Below are 21,116 nucleotides of genomic sequence, written 5' to 3' on the forward strand. Positions count from 1 at the left end.
TTCTCAGGGGATACAGTGACAAACAGGACAGACATAGCCACAGTTCTCCCCTTGCCAAACTTACAGTGGTGGGGGCGGGGGAAGAAGGCAAATAACCATATATCAAGTAATTACAGTAGTGTGTGCTGAGAGTTACGAGAGGAAGGTGCAGGGCATAAAGAGAACATAAAGTCAATAACCAATGTCACTGAAAGGTCAAGAAAGGCTTTCCTGGAAGGTGCCTTCCAAACCGAGAGTTGAATATTGAAGAGAAAGGGGAAGAATACTCTGGTTGGAGGGAATTGTATGAATAAGGTAAGAGAGAACACAGACCATTTAAGGAGCCAAAAGAAGCTCAGCCTGTCTTAATGTGAAAGAAGAGTGGCAAGAGATGAAGCTGGAGATACCCGCAGCACAAGATCTCAGAGCCCTTCATAAGTCAGGTTAAGGAGTTTGGGCTTTACCTTGAGGCAGTGAGAAGTCAACTAAGGGAGCGTGTGAGTGTATGCGCTTGTGCGCGCGTGCGAGGGAGAATGTGAGTGTATGCGCTTGTGTGCCCGTGACGGAGTGTGTGTGCATATGCGCTTGTGTGCGTGCGAGTGTGTGAGTGTATGCACTTGTGTGCTTGTGTGAGGGAGTGTGTGAGTGTGCACTTGTGTGTGCATGCGAGGGAGCGTGTGAGTGTATGCACTTGTGTACATGTGTGAGGGAGCGTGTGAGTGTATGTGCTTGTGTGGGCATGTGAGGGAGTGTGTGAATGTATGCGCTTGTGTGTGTGTGTGAGGGAGTGTGTGTGAGTGTATGGCTTGTGTGTGTGTGAGGGAGTGTGTGTGAGTGTATGTGCTTGTGTGTGTGTGTGAGGGAGTGTGTGAGTGTATGACTTGTGTGTGTGTGCGGAAGTGTGTGAGTGTATGCGTTTGTGTGTGCGTTACGGAGTGTGTGCGCATATGCGCTTGTGTGCATGTGCGAGTGAGTGTGTGAGTGTATGCACTTGTGTGCTTGTGTGAGGGATTGTGTGAGTGTGCACTTGTATGTTCATGCGAGGAAGTGTGTGCATGCGAGGGAGTGTGTGTATGCACTTGTGTGCCTGTGAGGGAGCATGTGAGTGTATGCACAAGTGCATGTGTGTGTGACAGGAAGAGAGAGAACAGGAAGTGGACTTTTCCAGTGGCTGCCCCTTGAGCACGGTGGTATAAGCTGGAACCTCATGACCAGCAGGAACATAATAAAAAAATGAAGAGCCTGAGGCTGATATTTCATTATTGTTGCAGGATGTAATTAAGGACAACACAGACCTAATGAGTCAGAGAACAAATTCAGATGAATCAGAAGGGATGTGTGAAAAACAACATGGTTTGGGGAAAGAGGGTTAATGTTCTTCAGATGATCCCTGCAGTGAACTAGATGACTTGTTGAGTATTTGACCATTAAGTGGCCTTTGTCAGCTAGGCAGATTGCCTAGGTCCCCCTACCAGTCTCTGGAACCACAGCGGGGTGAAGAAGTATGGGCTGAGGACACCAAGTTCATAATCAACTAACAGGCTGGAAGATTACCCTTCTAAGTCTGGAGGTTAAACAGAGGAAAGTGACAGGGGGCAGAGTGCAGGGACGAGTGGATGGGTAGGGAGCAAGAGGTTCACCTTTGCATGTGCCAGGTGGCTGCCTGGGATGCGAGGCTGAAGGGTGTGAGGAGCTCGGCAGTCACCCACTCTGCCTTCCTCCTCCCTCCCAATTTGGTTCATTCCTCTGTCTGAAGTTCCCAAGGGTTGACCTTCTGGATCTATTAGTGGTATAAGAGGGGCAGCCTTTCTCTTTCTTTCCTTCTTTCCTCCCTTCCTTCCTTCCTTCCTTCCTTCCTTCCTTCCTTCCTTCCTTCCTTCCTTTCTCTCTCTCTTTCTTCTTTCTTCCCTTCTTCCTTCCCTCCCTCCCTCCCTCCCTCTCTCTCTCTCTCTTTCTTTCTTTCTTTCTTTCTTTCTTTCTTTCTTTCTTTCTTTCTTTCTTTCTTTCTTTCTTTCTTTCTTTCTTCTTTCTTTCTTTCTCTCTTTCTCTCTTTCTTTCTTTTTTTTTTTGAGTAGTTGGGATTATACCTGCATGCCACCATGCCCAGGTTTTTTTGTTTGTTTGTTTGTTTGGTCGATACAGGGTCTTGCTATGTTACCCAGTCTGATCTCAAACTTGTGGCCTCAAGTGATCCTCCCACCTCAGGCTCCCGAAGTGCAGGGATTACAGGTAGGAGTCACCATGCTTGGCCTAAGCCACCTGTGCCTAGCCGTTTTTGTACAGCCTAAGAAGAGCTCTCTAGCTAAGCTAGTACTATGTTAGAAATTGGTTTATCTATTAATCTGTTATACCAACTCTTCTCTTGCAAAAGGCAGGACTATGATAGATTGGGATGGAGACTGGTACATTTTGAATGAGGAAGCCAGAGAAGATCGACAGCATGAGGCTGTGCAATGAAAGTCTTCTAGAGAGAGGCTTGAATAATGCTGAAAAGCAGTGAGGAAAGGTTCATTTGTTCAGAAAATGTATCAAGTATTATGGGAAATGGTCTTCTCCAAAAATGGCCACAGCGATATTTTCAGGCCCACATATTCTTCCAGAACCTTGCCACTTCCCATCCAAAGGCTGAGCCTATTTTCTCTACCCTTGAACCTTTGTGATTGCTTAATTAATAGCACACTGTGGAAGTGATGCTGCAAGGCCAGGTCATAAAAGGCAGGATGACTCTCCCTGGCTTGTTCTCGGTGGTCTCCATCTTGGAATCCAGTCTCCATGTTGTGAGGAAGCCCAGGCCAGATGGAGAGACCACATGTGGGTGTTGTGGCCAATGGGTCCACTAAGATCTTAGCTGACGTCCAGCGTCAACTGCCTGACCTGTGAGTATATTTTCCTACACTTCTAGTCCCCAGTCTTGGAACTGCCTCAGGGGGTGCTGAGTAGAACAGAGATGATCTGCCTCACCAAGTCCTTCCCAATTACAGTTTCTGAGTAAAATAAATGTTATTATTGTTTTAAGACACTAAGTTTTGGGGGTGTTTTATTATGTAACCACAGTAACTGAAAAAGCATCTGCTACAAAATGCCTGAGAATGACGGGTAGCATTTGTAAGAGCACTTTAGAGTTTACAGAAGACATTCACACAGTGATCTCAGCCAGAGCTCTGAAGAAGCCTGTGAGGCAGGCATTGTTATGTCAGGTTCACAGAAGGGAAGCTGAGGCTTGGAGGGATGGAGTGAACGGCTCAGAGGCATATAGCCAGGAACCAGCAAAGGAGGGAAGTTGAGTCCAGGTTTTCTTTTTACAAGGGCATCTTCTCCTAGTTCATCTGATCAAAGTCCAGTACTACGGTCTGTGGCCTCACAAAAGCCCTGAATGAAAGCATCTTGCAGATAGTGGAGGTTATGCCTACATTACAAGGTACAAAGTAATAAGAACCCCCCCAGAGATGCATTCATTTAAAAAAGTAGTTACTGAGCCCCTACCATGTGCTGGGCACAAACCCCTGTCCTCCTGGATTTTCATTCTAGTGAGCGATGGATAGATTGCAGTTACAGGCAGAATTATGTCTCTCACCAAATTCACAGGAGGAAGTCCTACTCGCAGGAACTTACAATGTGACTGTATTTGGAGACAGGGCCTTTAAAATGGTAATTAAGGTAAAATGAGATCATATGCGTGGGCCCTAATGCAATCTGAATGGGGTCCTTATAAGAAGAAGAAATTAAGGCCGGGTGCGGTGGCTCAAGTCTGTAATCCCAGCACTTTGGGAGGCCGAGATGGGCGGATCACAAGGTCAGGAGATCGAGACCATCCTGGCTAACACGGTGAAACCCCGTCTCTACTAAAAACCATACAAAAAATTAGCCAGGCCTGGTGGCGGGCGCCTGTAGTCCCAGCTACTCGGGAGGCTGAGGCAGGAGAATGGCGTAAACCCGGGAGGAGGAGCTTGCAGTGAGCTGGGATCCGGTCACTGCACTCCAGCCTGGGCAACAGAGCGAGACTCTGCCTCAAAAAAAAAAAAAAAAAAAAAAAAAAAAAAGAAATTAGGGGCCAGGCACGGTGGCTCACTCCTGCAATCTCAGCACTTTGGGAGGGCGAGGTGGGTGGATCATGTGAGGTCAGGAGTTTGAGACCAGCCTGGCCAACATGGTGAAAGCCCATCTCTACTGAAAACACAAAAATTAGCCGGCAGTGTTGGTGGGCACCTGTAATCCTGGCTACTTGGGAGGCTGAGGTAGGAAGAATTGCGTGAACTCAGGAGGTGGAGGTTGCAGTGAGCCAAGATTATGCCACTCTACTCCAGCCTGTGATACAGAAGAGGAAATTAAGACATAGATAGGAGCAGAGTGAAGATACAGGGAGAAGACAGCAGTCTTCAAGTTAAGGAGAGATACCTCAGAAGAAACCAACCCTGCTGTCACCTTAATCTCTGACTTCCAGCCTCCAGAACTGTGAGAAAATAAATTTCTGGTGTTTAAGCCAAGGTTCCCCAGCCTTTTTGGCACAGGGGACCGGTTTCTTGGAAGACAATTTTTCCACAGACCAGAGGTGGGGGTTGGGGGAATGGCTTCGGGATGATTCAAGAACATTACATTTATGGTGCACTTTACTTCTATTATTATTACATTGTAATATATAATGAAATAATTATACAACTCACCATAATGTAGAATCAGTGGGAGCCCTGAACTTGTTTTCCTGCAACTAGATGTTCCCCTCTGGGGGTAATGGGGGATAGTGACACCTGAAGTGTGTTGCTTATAATCTCATTTTGTTTGCTATTACTGCAGAAAACGCTGCTTTACAAAGATAGAATGTTGGAAATGGAAGCAGGCTTTTCAGCACTTTTGTGGCAATCTCAGGATACTCTGCCTTGACTTTAATCCAGAATGTATGGAAATTTGAAGTTGTCTTAAACATACTTTTTAGGGCACCAGCTGCAGCTGTACAGTTGAAGTACATCAACTCACTTGCCTCTGTAAAGCCTGCCACCACATGCTGCAGCTTAATTGTCACGTGCCACTCATGGATAGAGTTTTGATATGAGTCTGCAAGCAATTGATTTATTATGATATCTGTGCAGTCAAACCTCTCTGCTAATGGTAATCTGTATTTGCAGCCACTCCCCAGCACTAGCATTACTGCTTCAGCTCCACCTCAGATCATCGGGCATTAGATTCTTATAAGGAGTGTGCACCCTAGATCCCTTGCATGCACAGTTCACAATAGGGTTTGTGTTTCCTATGAGAAGCTGGTGCCACCACTGATCTGATAGGAGGTGGAGCTCAGGCGGTAATGTGAGCAATGGAGAGCAGCTGTAAATACAGATGAAGCTTGCCTACCACTCGCCTCCAGCTGTGTGGTCTGATTCCCACAGACTGCTACTGGTTCATGACCCAGGGGTTGGGGACCCCTGGTTTAAGCCACCTGGTCTGCGGAATTCTGTTGCGGCAAACTAACACTGTTGCTGAGGGAGCTTGTGGTGGGTCACGATTACTTCTTCCAGGACAATGGTGGAGGTAGCATTTGAATTAGTTTTAAAAGGATGGATCTGAGAGTCACTATGACTTGGGAACCTGGGCCTTACCTCCTTGGAAAACACATCAATACATGAATAAATAAGTGGATAAGTTTAAAGATACTAGGTTAGGGTAAGGGCAGGGCTGGGGGAGTTAACTGGGAAGGGGATGATTTACAGGATTAGGGACACAGAGAATTGCAATATTATACAGCCCGAATGTATAATTTTATTAAAGGAGAGGTAGGAGCATTAGGAATTATGCCAGACTAGGCCAAGCATGGTGGCTCATGCCTGTAATCCCAGCACTTTGGGAGGCTGACGTAGGTGGATCTTTTGAGGTCAGGAGTTTGAGACTAGCCTAGGCAACAAGGTGAAACCCTCTCTCTACCAAAAACACAAAAAATTAGCTGGACATGGTGGTGCTTACCTGTGGTCCCAGCTACTTGGGAGGCTGGGGATGGAGGATCTCTTGAGCCCTCAAAGCAGAAGTTGCAGTGAGCTGATATTGCGCCACCGCACTCCAACCTGAGTGATGGAGTGAGACCCCATCTCAAAATAATAATAATAAAGAAAGATAAAAGCAAATAAATTATGCCAGACTGTCTAAATTTCTTCCTAGAAACTAACTACAAATTATCTTGGCTCAGCCCGTCACTATTTAGGGGACAGGCACTTGAAAATTTCCTCCTTCTATCTATACAAATATAAGCAAGTAGGCACTCATTATTCTGGACAAGGGGACAGTAAGACCTGGGGTTCCTCTGTATGCAGATTTGATTGCTGGGGGAAAAGGCATCAATTTCCTGAGGGGCCATGGCCTTTGGAAAAGGAAAAGAACAGACATGCCATCCTCTGTTCCCCTTAGTTCAAAGTGAAGCTGTCCCAATCAAGTTCCAGTGACCAGATAGATAGGGGGAAAACTCCTTAAAATAAAATTATTTTAAGAAAGCAGAGCATTTTTCCCGGGGCCCAGGGTCACCACATGGCTTCAAGGTTCCCAGAGAGGGCTCGTCTAGCAAGACTTGTTGCTGGCACTGCTAGAAACATGTGTGTTCCAAGTTTCCCAACACAATGATTGGCTCTAGACAATACTGGGGAGGGAATGTGAACTACAAAGAATTATCTTGGTGCATCATAGTAATGTGAGCAGGGGTCTGAACCAACAAGGACACTCGCTAACTGTGGATTCATCCCCAATAACTACACCACTGGGCTGTGGGAACTAAAAGTAATGGTGAACTCACCGAATCCTAGAAGTCTTTGGCTTGCAAGTTTAGATGGAGACTAGGCACTCTGGATTGAGTAAATTCTCAGTATTTTAGGGCAAATTGGAGTTGAGGGTGGTTTTCAAGAATGAGATACTGAACCTCTGTTGTCGAAGCATTGGGTGCTTGAGTCCTCAATTGGAAAAAAAACTAAATAAAGTAAAATAAATTGAAATTAAGACAAGATCTATCCTTGTGTACACCTTGATTATGTGGAGCAAGACACACTCACAGTTCAAAGCTGGGAGAAACTGCCGGGTCTTTTGTTCCTTGAAAATTATTGACCCTCCCCACTTTTGTAGCAGAGGACACTAAAGTTTGACTCTATGTGTTTCTCATTGGGGTGGGAGTTTTTGGAGGGCACAGTGAACTCTGACTCCCATGGGCAGCCCCCACAGCCTGTGTACCTCATAGAGATGGGACTGTGCTGTCCTCATGGAACTGATCATTCTCCGCACTCCCCATGTTGCCTTGTCTTGGAGTGGCTCCCCTCCTGCCACTGAAGCCTGAGCCCCGGTATCGCCTTACAGTGTGATTCTCAGAATCTCCCAGCCAGGAATAGCTTTTCCTGGATTTCTCTCTCCCCACTGTCCAGATGGCTGCAGCACTGGGAGCAGGAAGCCAGGTGGCCCAAACACATGTGTATGTGTGTGTGCTCACGCGCGCGTGTGTGTATTTCAGTGTTGGCTTAATTCTTTCTTTGCCACAGCCTGATTTTTTTATTGGCATGTCTCTCTGTGCCCCCAGCCCAGGCTGGATCTCTGTGTGTCGGAGATGGGAGCTGAGGCGAGGAAGTAGGCTCCGTGTTTGCAGCCTTGGTAGGCTTAGGACATTGGGTTTGGGAATCACCTCCACATTTCTCAGAGCTCAGGGTTTGTTCAAACTAAACTGTGTCTTGCCAGGATGTATACAAAGAAAGAAGCAGCCCTGGAAATAAATAAAACATAACATAGATAAACACATACATAAATACATAGATAAATAAATGAATGGATCTGAAGATACTAGATTGGGGTAAGGGCAGGGCTGGGGGTGTTAGCTGGGAAGGGGAGTGGTTTATAGGGTTAAGGATATAAAGAATTGCAATATTATATAGCCCCATTGTATAATTTTGTTAAAGAAAGAATGCCCAGGGGGTGGAATGGGTTCAGGATGATCTAGCTTTGTAAATGATAGTTCTTGTCTTGGGCTGGCATTTCTTATCTCCTCATCTTTCATTGTTTTCAGTCTCTCTTGAGTGGAGATTTGTGATATTTTAACAGTATAGCATCAAAAGAGTAATGAATTCCCCCTGTTTTTGATAGTCCTACTTCATTTCTTACAGTTACTGTTTTTCTCCTTCTAGAATATTACAGTATGATGTTGGGCGGCTCACTGGCCCCTCAGCCCTCTACCTCATCTCTTTACTCAATGGATGTCTATTTGGCAAGAGAAGATGACCTGTCTTAGCCCTGTGCTAGCTGCCCTACATTTTACCTGAAGCATCTTATCTCATTCTCCAAGCATCTTGCGTGATAGGATTCTTACATAGGACATGGGAGGAGATGAAATGACAAGCCTGAGATCACGCAGGGAGTTTCGTGGAGGAGCCTAGATTAAAGCTGAGGTGGTTCTGACATTAGAGCTCATACTCTGAGCCCATAAACTCCACAGCCTGCCTGGGCACCAGTTGAAGGGTGGGCATGGAGGTGCTGTAGCTGGGTCCCTCCTGGGTGGGTGGTGGTTTTGGAGGGATGCAGAAGCCACAGTGCCCCTGGGCTTTGTCTCTAGTTGGAAGAACCTGAACGCCATACTCACATCTCTCTGCTAAGCAACAGCAGTGTCTGCTCCGGTCTGAATGTTTGCGGCCCCACCAAATTCGTATGTTGAAATCCTAAACCCCAAGATGATGGTTTAGTAGGTGGGGTCTTTGGGAGATGATTAGGCCACAAGGGCTCCACCCTCATGGGATTAGTGACCTTACAATTGGATTAGTGCATTTATAAAATAGGCCCTAAGAAGACCCCTCGCCCCTTCCACTATGAAGGGTGCAGTGAGAATATGGCCCTCCATAATGAATGAGCCCTCACCAGGTACTGAATCTGCCAGCACTTTGATCTTGGACTTCCCAGCCTCCAGAACTGTGAGAGAGAAATTTTTGTTGCTTATAAGCAATCCTAGTGTATGGCATTTTGTTATAGCAGCCTGAATGGACTAAGATGGTGCCTTTGGTTTCTCCTGTAGCCTTCCCACTGGGTCTGTCCTGAGCCCCACCCACCCCCACATCCCGGTGTTCATCTTCTTGGGACAAGTAGAGGCAGGTGGGTGAAAAGCCAAGAAAAAGATTTGCAGGGTGAGAAACCTCACAATCGCATCTCCCTCCTCTTTGGGAGTTGGTGTATTTTTATTGGAGTTACACTGGATGATAAATCACACCCTGTGTGTGGTTTCTTAAATGTGGAATAGGTACGCTGAAGGGAGTGAGTGCCGTCCCTCTAGGGTCTACTCAGAGCCATTCTTGTCCCCACCTGTTTTTGGCCAAGGTTCCAAAAGGAAGAAAGTTCCCATCCAAAGCCAACCTGCAGAGGAGCAGCTGCTTCGGTTGGCAATCCTGGCCTCCTTCTCCGGGCAGGGCTTCTCGGAAGCTCTGATGTGACTGATTTTTGTTGAAATGAGTGAGTTGGGGTGGATGGGTGAAATGGGGGGAAGGGAACTTGTATGAGTTGTCTCCCATCCTCTCTCCACTATGTGACAGTATGCGCAGTGCTCCGTAACCATTTACTCTGCACATCTTTGGGAGAGTTAGATGGTGGGGCCTGGCTTTTAGCTGGCTGGCTGGGGCAGCTGAGGTCCAGGAGGAGAATGACTTGGCCAAGGTCACTCGGCCAACTGTGGCCCCAGGCCCCTTGGCACCTGGCTCAGTGTCCTGACCTTCTGGCAGTGCTGCCTGTGGATCCTACCTGAAGAGGCAGCAGGCTGTGTGGAGGACAGGTTTTACCCTCCTGCCCCCATTCTCCTGGGGGAGAATGCCTGCCTGGCATCTCCCCCCAGCCTGGTTCATCAGCTCCATGGAGCAGTGGGGGGCTGGGCACCCTGGGACAAGCCAGTGAAATGAAGAAGTCCCTGCTGGGGTAGTGAGTGTGGGGGTGGTGTCCTGGGCTCTTCGAGTCTGTGTGAAAGAAACAGCCAAAAAGCATTTACTAAGTAACTGGGCAAGAGACATGTAATTAATCTAGGTTACCCTGAGTTTAGTGCCTCAGTTGGGTCAGCACTGAAGCAAAATCTGAAATTAGGTCAAGGACTTACCTGATTTCACACCTGAAGAGACAGCTACCCTCAGTGCATTTAGCGCTCTGATGACACATTTTGGAGAATCCTAGGACAGGTGGGGTCTCAGTGTTGGCTCCTTGGGCAAGTGACCCACCTTCCCCAAGTCGTACTTTCCTCATCTGTAAAATGAAGTTCACACACATTTCTTCCTCGGGGGAGGCGGCGTTAACATCATGTCTGGCACACGGTGAGGCCTCCAGGTTGTTGTTGATTATTGGGACTCTCTAACGATGAAATGAAATAGAGGATAGGCTAAGTCATGATGCAGTGTGTGGAACTCAGTAACCACCAACCTCAGCATCTCCCCCTTTCCAACATCCCTCTCCGTCCCTGCATCTTCTGTATCCTCAGCCTCACACACCCCACATGCCATACCTTATCCTGCCAGACAGGTGTAATGCAGCAGCCCCTGGGATTGACCCTGCCTGGGGAAATGCACTTCAATAGGACCCTCTGAAGCCTAAGAGGCCTTCACAGCCCTAAAGACACTAATCACATAGATGAGGAGTGGGGCTTCCTGCACCCTCAGATCCTACCTCTGATCCACAGTGACTTCTACAGATAGGCTAGTAGGTGTCAACTGTGGGAGGATTTTGCTCCCTCCCACTCACCTGGGGACATTTGGAGACATTTTTAGTTATCACAAATGAAAGAGTGCTACTTGCTTCAAGTGAGTAGAGGCCAGGGATGCAGCTAAACATCACACAATATACAGGATGGCCCCCCTGCAATAAAGAATGATTTGGACCAAAATGTCCATGATGCAGAGGGTGAGAAACCCTGAGATAGATCGTAAGAGGGAGCTATCCACAGACACAGGAGCACCACCAGAAGCCAGTACACAGGAACACATGGTAGGAGGAAACAGGACTGAGCACAAAGAAGATTTATGTCTATTAGGAAAAGGGTGGGGGGTGGCTGGAAGGAGTGCTGATGGAAGAAAGATGCTGGAGTTGAGTATTGAGTGTTCTAGGTGCTCCAGGCACAGAAAGCTTGGGAGAGAAAAGTGGGGAGGGTCCCCAAGTCCAGCATGGGCCACTATAACCAGGTCCTGGGTACCATTCCGGTTAATGGCAATGGTTGGCCCCGAACACCCTAGGCTGTTGGTCAGGACCCGGAAGCTGTGCTCCTTGGACTCTGCCATCATGTGACAGCTCAGGCTGGGGTGAAGGGCTTCCCTGAATGGCATTGCTTTGGCATCAGGGCCTTGTGGACACAGTCAGAATTAATTGACCATTGGTTGGTGTAGGTGTGCCTCTTTGTGTGTGTGTGTGTGTGTGTGTGTGTTGTTTGTTGTTTTTCTAAATCCACTAGAGGGCATGTCGATGCTAAGATCTTCTGGCAGATTGGACAAATGACATTCGTGTGAACCGAGGCTCCTTGCCTTGGGTGGTGAGGGGAGTGAAGAAAGGGCAGGTGACAGAAAATGGGGTTATTGATTTTGGCCCCTCCCCACCACAGCCTTCCCCTCCCCACCTTGTGATGACAACAAGGTGATTTGTGAATTCATAGAGAAAACCAGCCGTGATTCTCCCCTCAATGACCATTAGGGAAGTGAAGCTGGGAACAGGACAGGGATGGCAGGGGCAGGTTCCTGGAATGGAATCTAACCATGGTGTGACTCTGGGAAGGGAATTCCTCCTGCCAGTCCCCTCTCTCACCTCCCCAGGGGCCATGTCGCCATGGTGGCCCAACTTGGCATGGCCAGATGGCTTTCACCCCCTTGGACCAAGCAGAGAGGAGGGCGTAGCTGCTGAACCTCCAGAGGTCTCCAAAGGTTCTAAGTGCAGGAGCCAAGAGCGCTTCTGAAAACCCTCATTCTGCACAGCCTGGCCCACCCTCAGCCTTCTCTTGTGCATGTGGCTTCCCAGAGAGCCTGGCAGAAAGACCCAGAGAGTGGGGTGACTGAGCTGGGGGCGGGCTGGGGTGAAGGTAAATGGAACTGTGTTGTTTTACTGTCCACCTTGATGTCAGGAGGGACAAGGGGCTGTCACCTGGGTGGAGTCAGTGGTGTGCAGTTGGGGAGGTGGGAGGGAGTGAGGAGAGGCTGGGCCAGCAGGCATCTGCTTTAGGAGAGGAATTCATGGGCATCCAGGGGTTTAGGCAAGAGAAACAAGCACGTCTCTTAAGGTAGTAGGCTTGGGCTGAATCAGGAACCGAATTTGCTATTTTTAATTTGGATGCACAGTTGGGAGGGAGCATTTGCCCTTGAGGTCTGTATTCAGAAGTAGCAGGCTCTTTTCTCTTGTTTCTACTGACACAGCCCAGAGATAAGTAAACATTAGACTATATACTTATATATACAAGATCTGGTTCTAGAGTCCCGCTCAGCCACTGGCTTGCTCTGTGACTGAGGGCAAGTCATTTAACTTCTCTGAACTTCAGTTTTCTCATCTATATATGTGAAGGGTTGCTATGCAGATTAACTGAAATAATGCATGAAAGTACCAATCCCATAGTGTAGTTTTAAAAATGGCCCAGTAAACATTCAGTCCCTCCTATTAACAATCTGGAGTCTATAAAGGGGTCACTTGGTCACCAGGAAATAGGTAAGAGGCCAAACCAGGCTCAAGGATCAGAGAAGAACCAGCACCCAGTAGGTTTGCATTGGTGCCTAACAATAGCACAAGCACTAGTACAGGTGGTGGGGGATGCTTATTGAAAACTCCTTGACAACTCGCAAATAATGAAACTGAGTCTCAGAGAGGTTCAGCAATTTCCCGAAGGTCACACAGGCAAGCAGGGATTTTAGGAAGTGTGTGTGTGCTTGTGTCTGTGTGTCTGTCTATGAGTCTCCCAGATCTGCTTAAAATGACAGATGTCTGCTGTTCTGGACTATTGCAGAATCCTACTGAAGCCTGAGGTCAATGAAAAAATCATTAATACCGATCCTGTCTATTTGAAATTTTGCATTAAAATCGTGGATTTTTTGCATCAATTTTGATTTTCAAAAATACTGTATTTGGTTCTACATATCTATCTTGATAATTGAGTTTTTGGCATCCCCAAGGTGAGCTCTTCCCTCATCTTCCCCTGGTCCCAACGTACCACTGTTGTTACACCTACAGTTCTGGGTGGTCTGGCCTGGGGATTGTGACTCTCAAAAAGGCAGTGCACAAGAGCTAGAGGTCACTGCTCACTAAAGGAACAAAAAGTCCCCCCCTGTCAATATTGAAAGAGGTCTTCCTGAGAGGGGCCAGGGCCTGTGGCTAATGAGCACCATGGTGAAACCTACTGGCAGGCAATAAAGGGCCATCCTTCTCTGCAATCAGGCAAGTGCCGAGGCAACCTTATAATAAGCCAATATTGCATGTCTGTTAATATAAAATGCTTCAACCTATAAGTCATCAACATTTATTATCAGAAAAAAGATCAGAACCTATATATTGTTGATGCAAGTATAAGTTGATATGGTTTCTTTTGTTAGCAATTTGGCAGTTTCTATTGAAACTAAAAATGTGCAAATCCTTTGAAGCAGATAGTTCCTTTTCAGGTATCCATCCTAGAGAAATGCTGGCTTGTGTACACAAAGAGGCATTCCAAGCATGTTCATTACAGTTTCAAAACACTGTATATGTCTACCAATGGGGAAGTCATTATATAAATTATGGTACCTCCATACTGTGAAGACCTGCACAGCAATAAAAAGGCATTAAGTTAACCAAACATGTTGAAATACATCAAAAGTCAGAAAAGAAACAAGTCATAAAGTCAAAGAAAAACAGGGCAGAACGGTACCTGCTGTTTGGCCCATTTGTGCCTCAGGACCAAAAGTATACTGAAGACTCAAAGCAAAACTGTGTACCTTTATATGGATATAAATGCAAAGAACAGCCTGGAACAATAAAGAAAGGTGGCCCAGTGTGGTTACTCTAGGAAAGTGGTAGGAACTTTCCTTCAACTCTTTGGTTTGATCTAAAATATGCATAAATATATTATAAGAAGAAAATAATATTCACATGCTATATCTGTTTTTCAAAGGAAGAAATAATTTTAAAGGAAGAAAGTTAATTGTCTTAAAAGTCCTTCCTGGATATGTTAGAGCATATGGGTGGAAGGGGTACACTCCTGTTGTATAAAAATTCAGGCAGTCTATGGTCTCACTCTCCCAGACTGTCCACCGGGAGACTGAGATAGGCCATCTTTTCTCTTTCCCTGTCTCCAGGAGTAATAAGTCTGTTCTTTCAGGAGGAAGAGGATTAGTCTCTTCCAAGATTTGCTAACTGCAAGTGACTGATGAGCCAAGCCACCTTTAAACATCATTGCCTTCATCCAGGTTGTTGCTGCTCTAAAGGTTCTAATCTCTCCACTACATTATGTTGACAATCATTATGATGGATATTTCGGAATTTTAGCAAAAATGTCAGGATAAGATCAGCTCAGTTGTGGTAACAAAGAAAGGCCCAAAACTCAGTAGTTTAACCATATCAAGATTTATATCTATCAATCAACATCCACATGTGAGTCAAGTGAATCTCTGGAGCACCTCTCTTCCAGGTGGTGACTCAGGGTCTTGGTTGTTCCTGTCTTGCAGCTATACCAGCTCATCGTATAACGTGATCACTGCAGCATGGAAAGAGAAAGCTGGAGGACTACACAGGGGCTGATAACACTAGGTTTGGAAGTTGCATACATCACTTCCTCCCATGTCCCATTGGCCAGAATGGTCACATGGTTCTAATATAACTGCAAGGGAATCTGGGAAAGGTAGGAGAGCCCATGGCTATTTAGTGAGAATTTAATGTCTCTGTCACAATAAGAGTAAATGAAAAATATAAATTAGACACTTAATAAATAAATACCATTTCTGTTAATGTAGCCAACATAGGAGGCCATTCAGTAGTTAATAGGTTCCTTGAGGGCAGTGACTCTCTGGTTACTTTTTACCTGCATCTCAGTCCTGTTGATTAAAACAATGACATCTTTGCAGAGAGTCTTCACTTAATGTTAGCCAAACTGAACTACTACCCTTCCTCAAAACCTTTTTTACAACTTCTTTTTGGAAAGTTTCTTCTCAGCCAGTTTACAATTGCACAAGGAGATCAATTGCATTTTTTGTTGTTCTTTACTTTTTAATGTCCTGTACCTCCAAGTTAGATCTTTGAAAAGACTTTAAAGTAAGACAAACTAGCAATATTGGTCAAGATGAAGTAAGCAAAGGCACAGATAAATAATATGAATGAAGAATGAGGTATCATTACACATACAGCAGAGATGAAAAAGATAAGAAAACACTCTCACTCACTTTGTCTCAATGTATTTCTTTGAAGTCCTACCTGTTCTGTTTATTTGTTTGTTTTAACCCAAAGGGGCATCACCTAGCTTGAGTGATGATCTCTTTCTCTACCAGATTTTATTTGTGGTTACTTCTTAAAACAGCAACAGCAATGTTGTTAAAATACGATATAGCTGAGTTTAAAATGGATATATTGAAGACTCTGAAGGTAGTCCCCAAAGAAATATGAGGACTCGATTGTTTGATTATTTGATTGTTTGTCATTGGAACATGGCCTCCTTAGAGTCCAGGTTTGAAAGATGACTCTGTTCTTGGAGACTTAAGGACCTACAGGTTTGTTTAAATAATTACTAGTCCCCATTAATCTTCAACTACGTCTTGAACAACCTTGGATTTAACCCACCTTACTCCCTCTGCTAAGAATGTGGAGTTTTAGAAGCTGGAAAGAGAGTTCAAGAGGGACTTAGGATCCAAGAAGAGATGGTTCTTAGAAAATAGTTTAGAAGTATCGTTGTTCGAAAGATGAAAAGGCTTGCAGTAAAATCTGAGCCTGGCTGAATACATGTGCCATTTTCCTTTATGTCTTTCTCATGGAGAGAGACCACCAGCTCTTCCTTCTTCCCCTCACAGTTTCATGGCTGTGAAAACTCCATAGCTGCTGTCCCTGTCTCAATACTGTCCTCAGGTGCTCCTTCCAGATTGATCTTCCAAAAACTCCTCTTTGATTATGCTCCTCTTGGAGGAAAAACATCTTGGCCTGCAAAAGTGGTCCCACCCTACCTGGCCAACTTTATGTTCATCTGCTTCCTGACACAACAGTCTCTTCCTTAGGCATGTTCATTCCCTCCACTTTCCATAAACATGCTGTCCTTGTTCTGCTGCTGCTTTGCATTTGTTCATGTTACTCAGCAGGCCTGGAATGCAGTGCCAGGTACACATCATAGGAATGCTTGACTTTGCATAATGAATGGGTTCCTGGTTTGTCATTTAAAGTGCATGCTCATGTGTGTAAAGCAAATCCCACTTCCATAAGGCTAGTGTTTAGCTTCAGAAGTTTGTCTTGATTTGTGATTCGTCCTTGATTGGCTGTGAGCCCAATTCTTAGTTTTATATTTTTCTGCCTCTTAGTTGCTGCCAATTTATAAGCCAACACTTAAATCCTTCAAGGAAGTTCCTTTAATAAAAGCATCATTTTTGATAGAAAGTGAGGAAGTCACCCCTGCATTTAAAAAATTTGTTGTTAAAAGCTTGGATTATTGCCAACTGGATTTTCTTCAAATGGGGCCTACTTATATATGTCAAACAACTTCTTTCCAATTTGAGATTCCCAGGGTGATATGCACTAAAGCCATCTTTAGGGTTTTATGTCACCACATCCTCAAAGACTCCTTCTCACTTGACTTCAGTTGTGCAGGCCTGGGCTTCAGCCAATTCACATATATCTGGTATACACCAGAGGGCTGGCCAGGTGAGTCTACTAGGGTTTTTTTTCATTTTGTTTTGTCTTGATGGGAAAGGCTTATGTGACTTAACATTTTGGGGCTGATAATGAGCTTTTGGATTAAGACTTCTTAGATAGTGATAAAAAAAAAAAGGATGACCTTGTCCTCCTAAGACTTTGTACTGAATGTGGGGAATGGGAACAGTTTGGTGGGAGAAGATGTCATAGCTTGATGTGTAAATGACTTAGGAACCAGTTTCGGGAGTGCTAGTGATACTCTGGCCTGGTTCCCATGGAATAGTTCCAGAGTCCTCTGGCGGTGGGAGCTGTGAAAAGAGGGAAGAACACTCTTCATGGTGTCAGTGGCCCAAAGACCACTTATGACTCAGCATAAAATAGGTGGGTTGTGACTATAGCAGAAGTGATGGCATGTGACTTAAGGCTTGGCTCTTTTGGAAGGCTCACACCTGGAATCCAGCCACCATGATGTGAGGAAGCCCAAGCAGCCACATGGAAAGGCCATGTGTAGGTGTTCCTGCTGATGTCCACTGCTGAGGTCCCAGTCTACAGCCTGCATCACCTACCAGATATGCTTTAAGATGATTCCACCTACCAGCCTTCAAGTCAGCTCCAACATGAATCTTTTCAGCTGAGGCCCTAGAGACATGCAAAAGAGTCATTTACTCCATGTGTCCTTTAAAAACTTCTGACTTAGAGAGAATCCCTGGGCATAACAAAACCATTGGTATTTTTAAAAAGCTATATATACCACGGAGCTTGGGGAGATGTGTTATGCAGCAACAGTAAGTGGGACAGAGAGCTACTTCTCTGAGATGGACAGAAGAAATTTGGAAGGTAATAAATGAGTTATCAAGGAAGTGAGCCTGGCAGTTACAATGATATCTGAATTCTCTGAGCTCCTCAAATTATCCAAGTCCTACTCTTAAGACCCAGAAACCTAGAGATAAATGGGAATAGAAGAAAATGAGGGCAATTTGTGAGACCCCCATGAATTTAACCTCTTGATCTAGAGAGGAGATTTGGATTGGGGCTGCAATTTCAATGATCTTTCTCTTGAGAGGCAGCCAAGGAAGAATTGCTTCCTTCCTGCCTTCATGACTCTAGTGTATTACAGGCTGGAGACCTTAGAAACACTGGTGACATCTATCACATTTAGTGTTTCTAAGGCTAGAACAGCCTTAGAACAGCCAGGGGAGCAAAACCTTGCAAAATAATGTAAAACTTTGGTTGACACTTGTGAGTCTCTCTGGAAAATTCAAAGTAGCTAATACAGTGAGAGAAAAGAAATGACCTCAACTCCTTCCTGTGTTTTGCTTGCTGGTTTGGCATATCACTATTTATACCTCTTTTAGGGAACTTCCCTATACAGGAAGGACTGAAGATCTTGCAGGATTATGTTGGGTACAAGGTGCAGTAAAAACTAATACCTTTTGTTTATCAACCTCCTCTCAACCCTTCTCTTCAGCCATTCCCAAATGTGTTATGTAGGTGGAAGCTGGGTGAGTGTCAGGAAACTAAACTCCGCAAAATAAGATGACACCCTCTTGGAAGGTTCGGAAAAGTGTATCAGTCTTCAAGAGCCAGCTCAGCTACTACTTCTTCAAGCTAACCTTTCTTGAGACCTCCCCTTTACCTGCTTTCACCTGGGCTGCCCATTGACTTAGCTGTCTCATCTAGTGCACTGTAAGCTCCTTAGGATGCTGTCTTTAATCTTTGTATCTGAATGCACACTCAGTTCTGAGAACATTCTACTTAAGAATTTTTTGCTGGGGGGAGAAAAACCCATTGTAAGCATTTGATATATATCTTTCAGAGGTTTTCTTCCTATGTTTCTTTCTTTGTTTTGCATAGTGAACCTACTATTTTGCTGTTTTCTCTTTGCTTACTGTGGTTTCAGATGTATTTTTCCTGTTGTAACATGATTTTAAAGCTTAGGAATAACAATGGTAACAATTCCATTTATTACATATCTGTTTGTGTTCCCAGTATGGTGCTAGCGACTCTGTACACAGTTTCTTACCTAATCTTTTCCATTTTGAAGGTGGATGTCATTAGCCCTATTTTACAGATAAGAAACTGAGGCTCAGAGGGCTTAAGTAGCTTGTCAGCAGTAACCAGCTGATAGAAACCAAATTGGTCCCTCTAATTGCCATATTCATATCCCTGCTATTTTACCATGCCACTTCCCATCATTTTAAGTGGCTTCGTAATACTTACTCTTTTGTGTAGAGGTGCCATAATTTGCTTAACCATTTCCCTATTTTTGGTCACTTAGGATATCTACTAATTTTAGATATTATAAACAATGAGGCAATGAACATCATTGTGCTAACAGACTTTCCCTTTATTTTTGGATTATCACCTTGGAATAGAGTCCCAGAAGTGGAATTACTGGGTTAAAGGGTAGGACTGTGTTTATGGCTTTTGATACTTATTGCCAAATTGCTTTCCCAGAGGACCGTGTTTAGTAAAACAGGCTCACTTTATAGGCCCTGGGGAGTCACCTCACTCCTCCAGGATGTCAGGTTGCTCTCTAACCACTAGAGGGTGTGAAAGGATATTATTGCTGAAGTGACAAGAGCCTGGCCCCCTCTAGGAAATCCCCAAATTTACTTGAGGAGCCTTCAGAGTTGCCTGAGAGGGGGGAGAAAGATGCTTAATTAGTTAGATGCTCCATGCCAGGACAGGCTGACTTTCTTGGATTTCCACCAAAGGCAGGATGGTTTACTGACTGGACTCAGGAGGAGAGGGCAGTAAATAGGGCCTCTGAGGCCTAGGGTTCGAGTTTGGCCATGCCACCTCCTGCTCCGTAACTTTGGGTGACTGACCTTTCTCTGTATGTCTCTGTCTAAGGACTTTGAGCCTCAAATCTCAGTGCCAATTAGACTGGCAGCAACTCTAAGCTTCTCCAGTGCAGACAGTGTGTCTTGCATATTTGTTATGATCACAACAGAAGCACTTAATAAGAACAGAGTAAATGGTGGCTGAATTAATAGATAAAATGAAACCAGAAATCAAGAGAGGACATGAGGAGGTTGGCACAGAGGCCCAGTCTGGGCTTCCAGTCTTCACAGATGGTTTATTAAAGGAGGGATGTTGATTGCTTACCTCCAAGGCATTGAAAATGGGAAGATACTTAGAGATCATCTTGTTCACATTCCTGGGATAAAACAGAGGCCCATACGCTTACAATGATGACGGGGCCATCACTTCCACTTTTTTTTTTCATTTAACTAACATTTATTGGACACCTATTGTATGTTGGGCTCTGTGCTAGGCATTGGGCATAGAAAGATGATCTTGAAAAGTCCTTGCCTTCAGGGAGCTTTAGTTTGTGCAGGGAGATCAGCCGCCCATATTAAACACTAAGCAAAGGCTGTGCCCTTTGAATAGTGAGGCTAAGGAAGGCAAATAAAGCTGGGAATGCTGGACTTGCCTCAGCTATTCCTAGAGGAGCACTTCTTAAAATGTGCCCCTTGGAACATTTGTTCAATCAGCCATTTAATAGATGTGAACTAAAACGTGGTTTGGTGGTATGTCAGTCAGCGATTGCTGCAATAATGCGGAGTAACAAAGTAGCCCCAAACCCAGTTGCTGACAGCAATACTTATGACTATTTTTAAAGTATGCCCACAGGCCTGTGGGGCAGCTGGATGGAATGCCTCTGCTCCACAAGTCTCTCATTCTTCTGGGATCAGCAGGCTCCCAGGGCATGGTTTTCTCATGGTTATGGAAGAAAAGAGGGCAAATTTACCTGCATAAATATATTCCAAGCCTTTCCTCAGGTCATGTCCATTAACATCCCATTGCCCAGACTAAGTCACATGGCCAACCCCAGTGTTAATAAAGCAGGGAAATATACTCCACCTCTAGTGGCAGGAACTGCAAAGTCATGGCAGAGAATGTAGAGGGTGGGAGGGGTGAAAAATTGGAAGCAATAATGCAATCTACCACAGTGGTCATTTTTAGTTTAGGGAATCCTGGTGAGTTAGTTTGATTTATTGCAGGACTTTTCAGAAACTTTATAGATGATTCAATGTAGAACCCTTACTTGAAAAGAAGGAAACTTAAACCCAGAGAGGAAAATAGCTTGCTCAGGATTTGTAGCCACTTAGTAGCCGTCCTGCAGTGAGACCCTAGACTTTGTAATGATCAGACAAGGGCTTTTCCCCTCACCCCACACTTGCTAAGGTGCCTTGACTACACTAGGCTAGGTAGAGAGGGATGAAGCAGTGCTTGAGTGATCCTCAGAAATATGACCCCGAGTCGGGCAGGGAAAACAGGAAGACGGAGTCTTGAGGAAAACCGTCATGAGATCAAAATGAAGGACATGTACTCTGGTG

This window comes from Piliocolobus tephrosceles, chromosome 16, assembly GCF_002776525.5.
Source record: "Piliocolobus tephrosceles isolate RC106 chromosome 16, ASM277652v3, whole genome shotgun sequence".
Lineage (NCBI taxonomy): Eukaryota > Metazoa > Chordata > Mammalia > Primates > Cercopithecidae > Piliocolobus > Piliocolobus tephrosceles.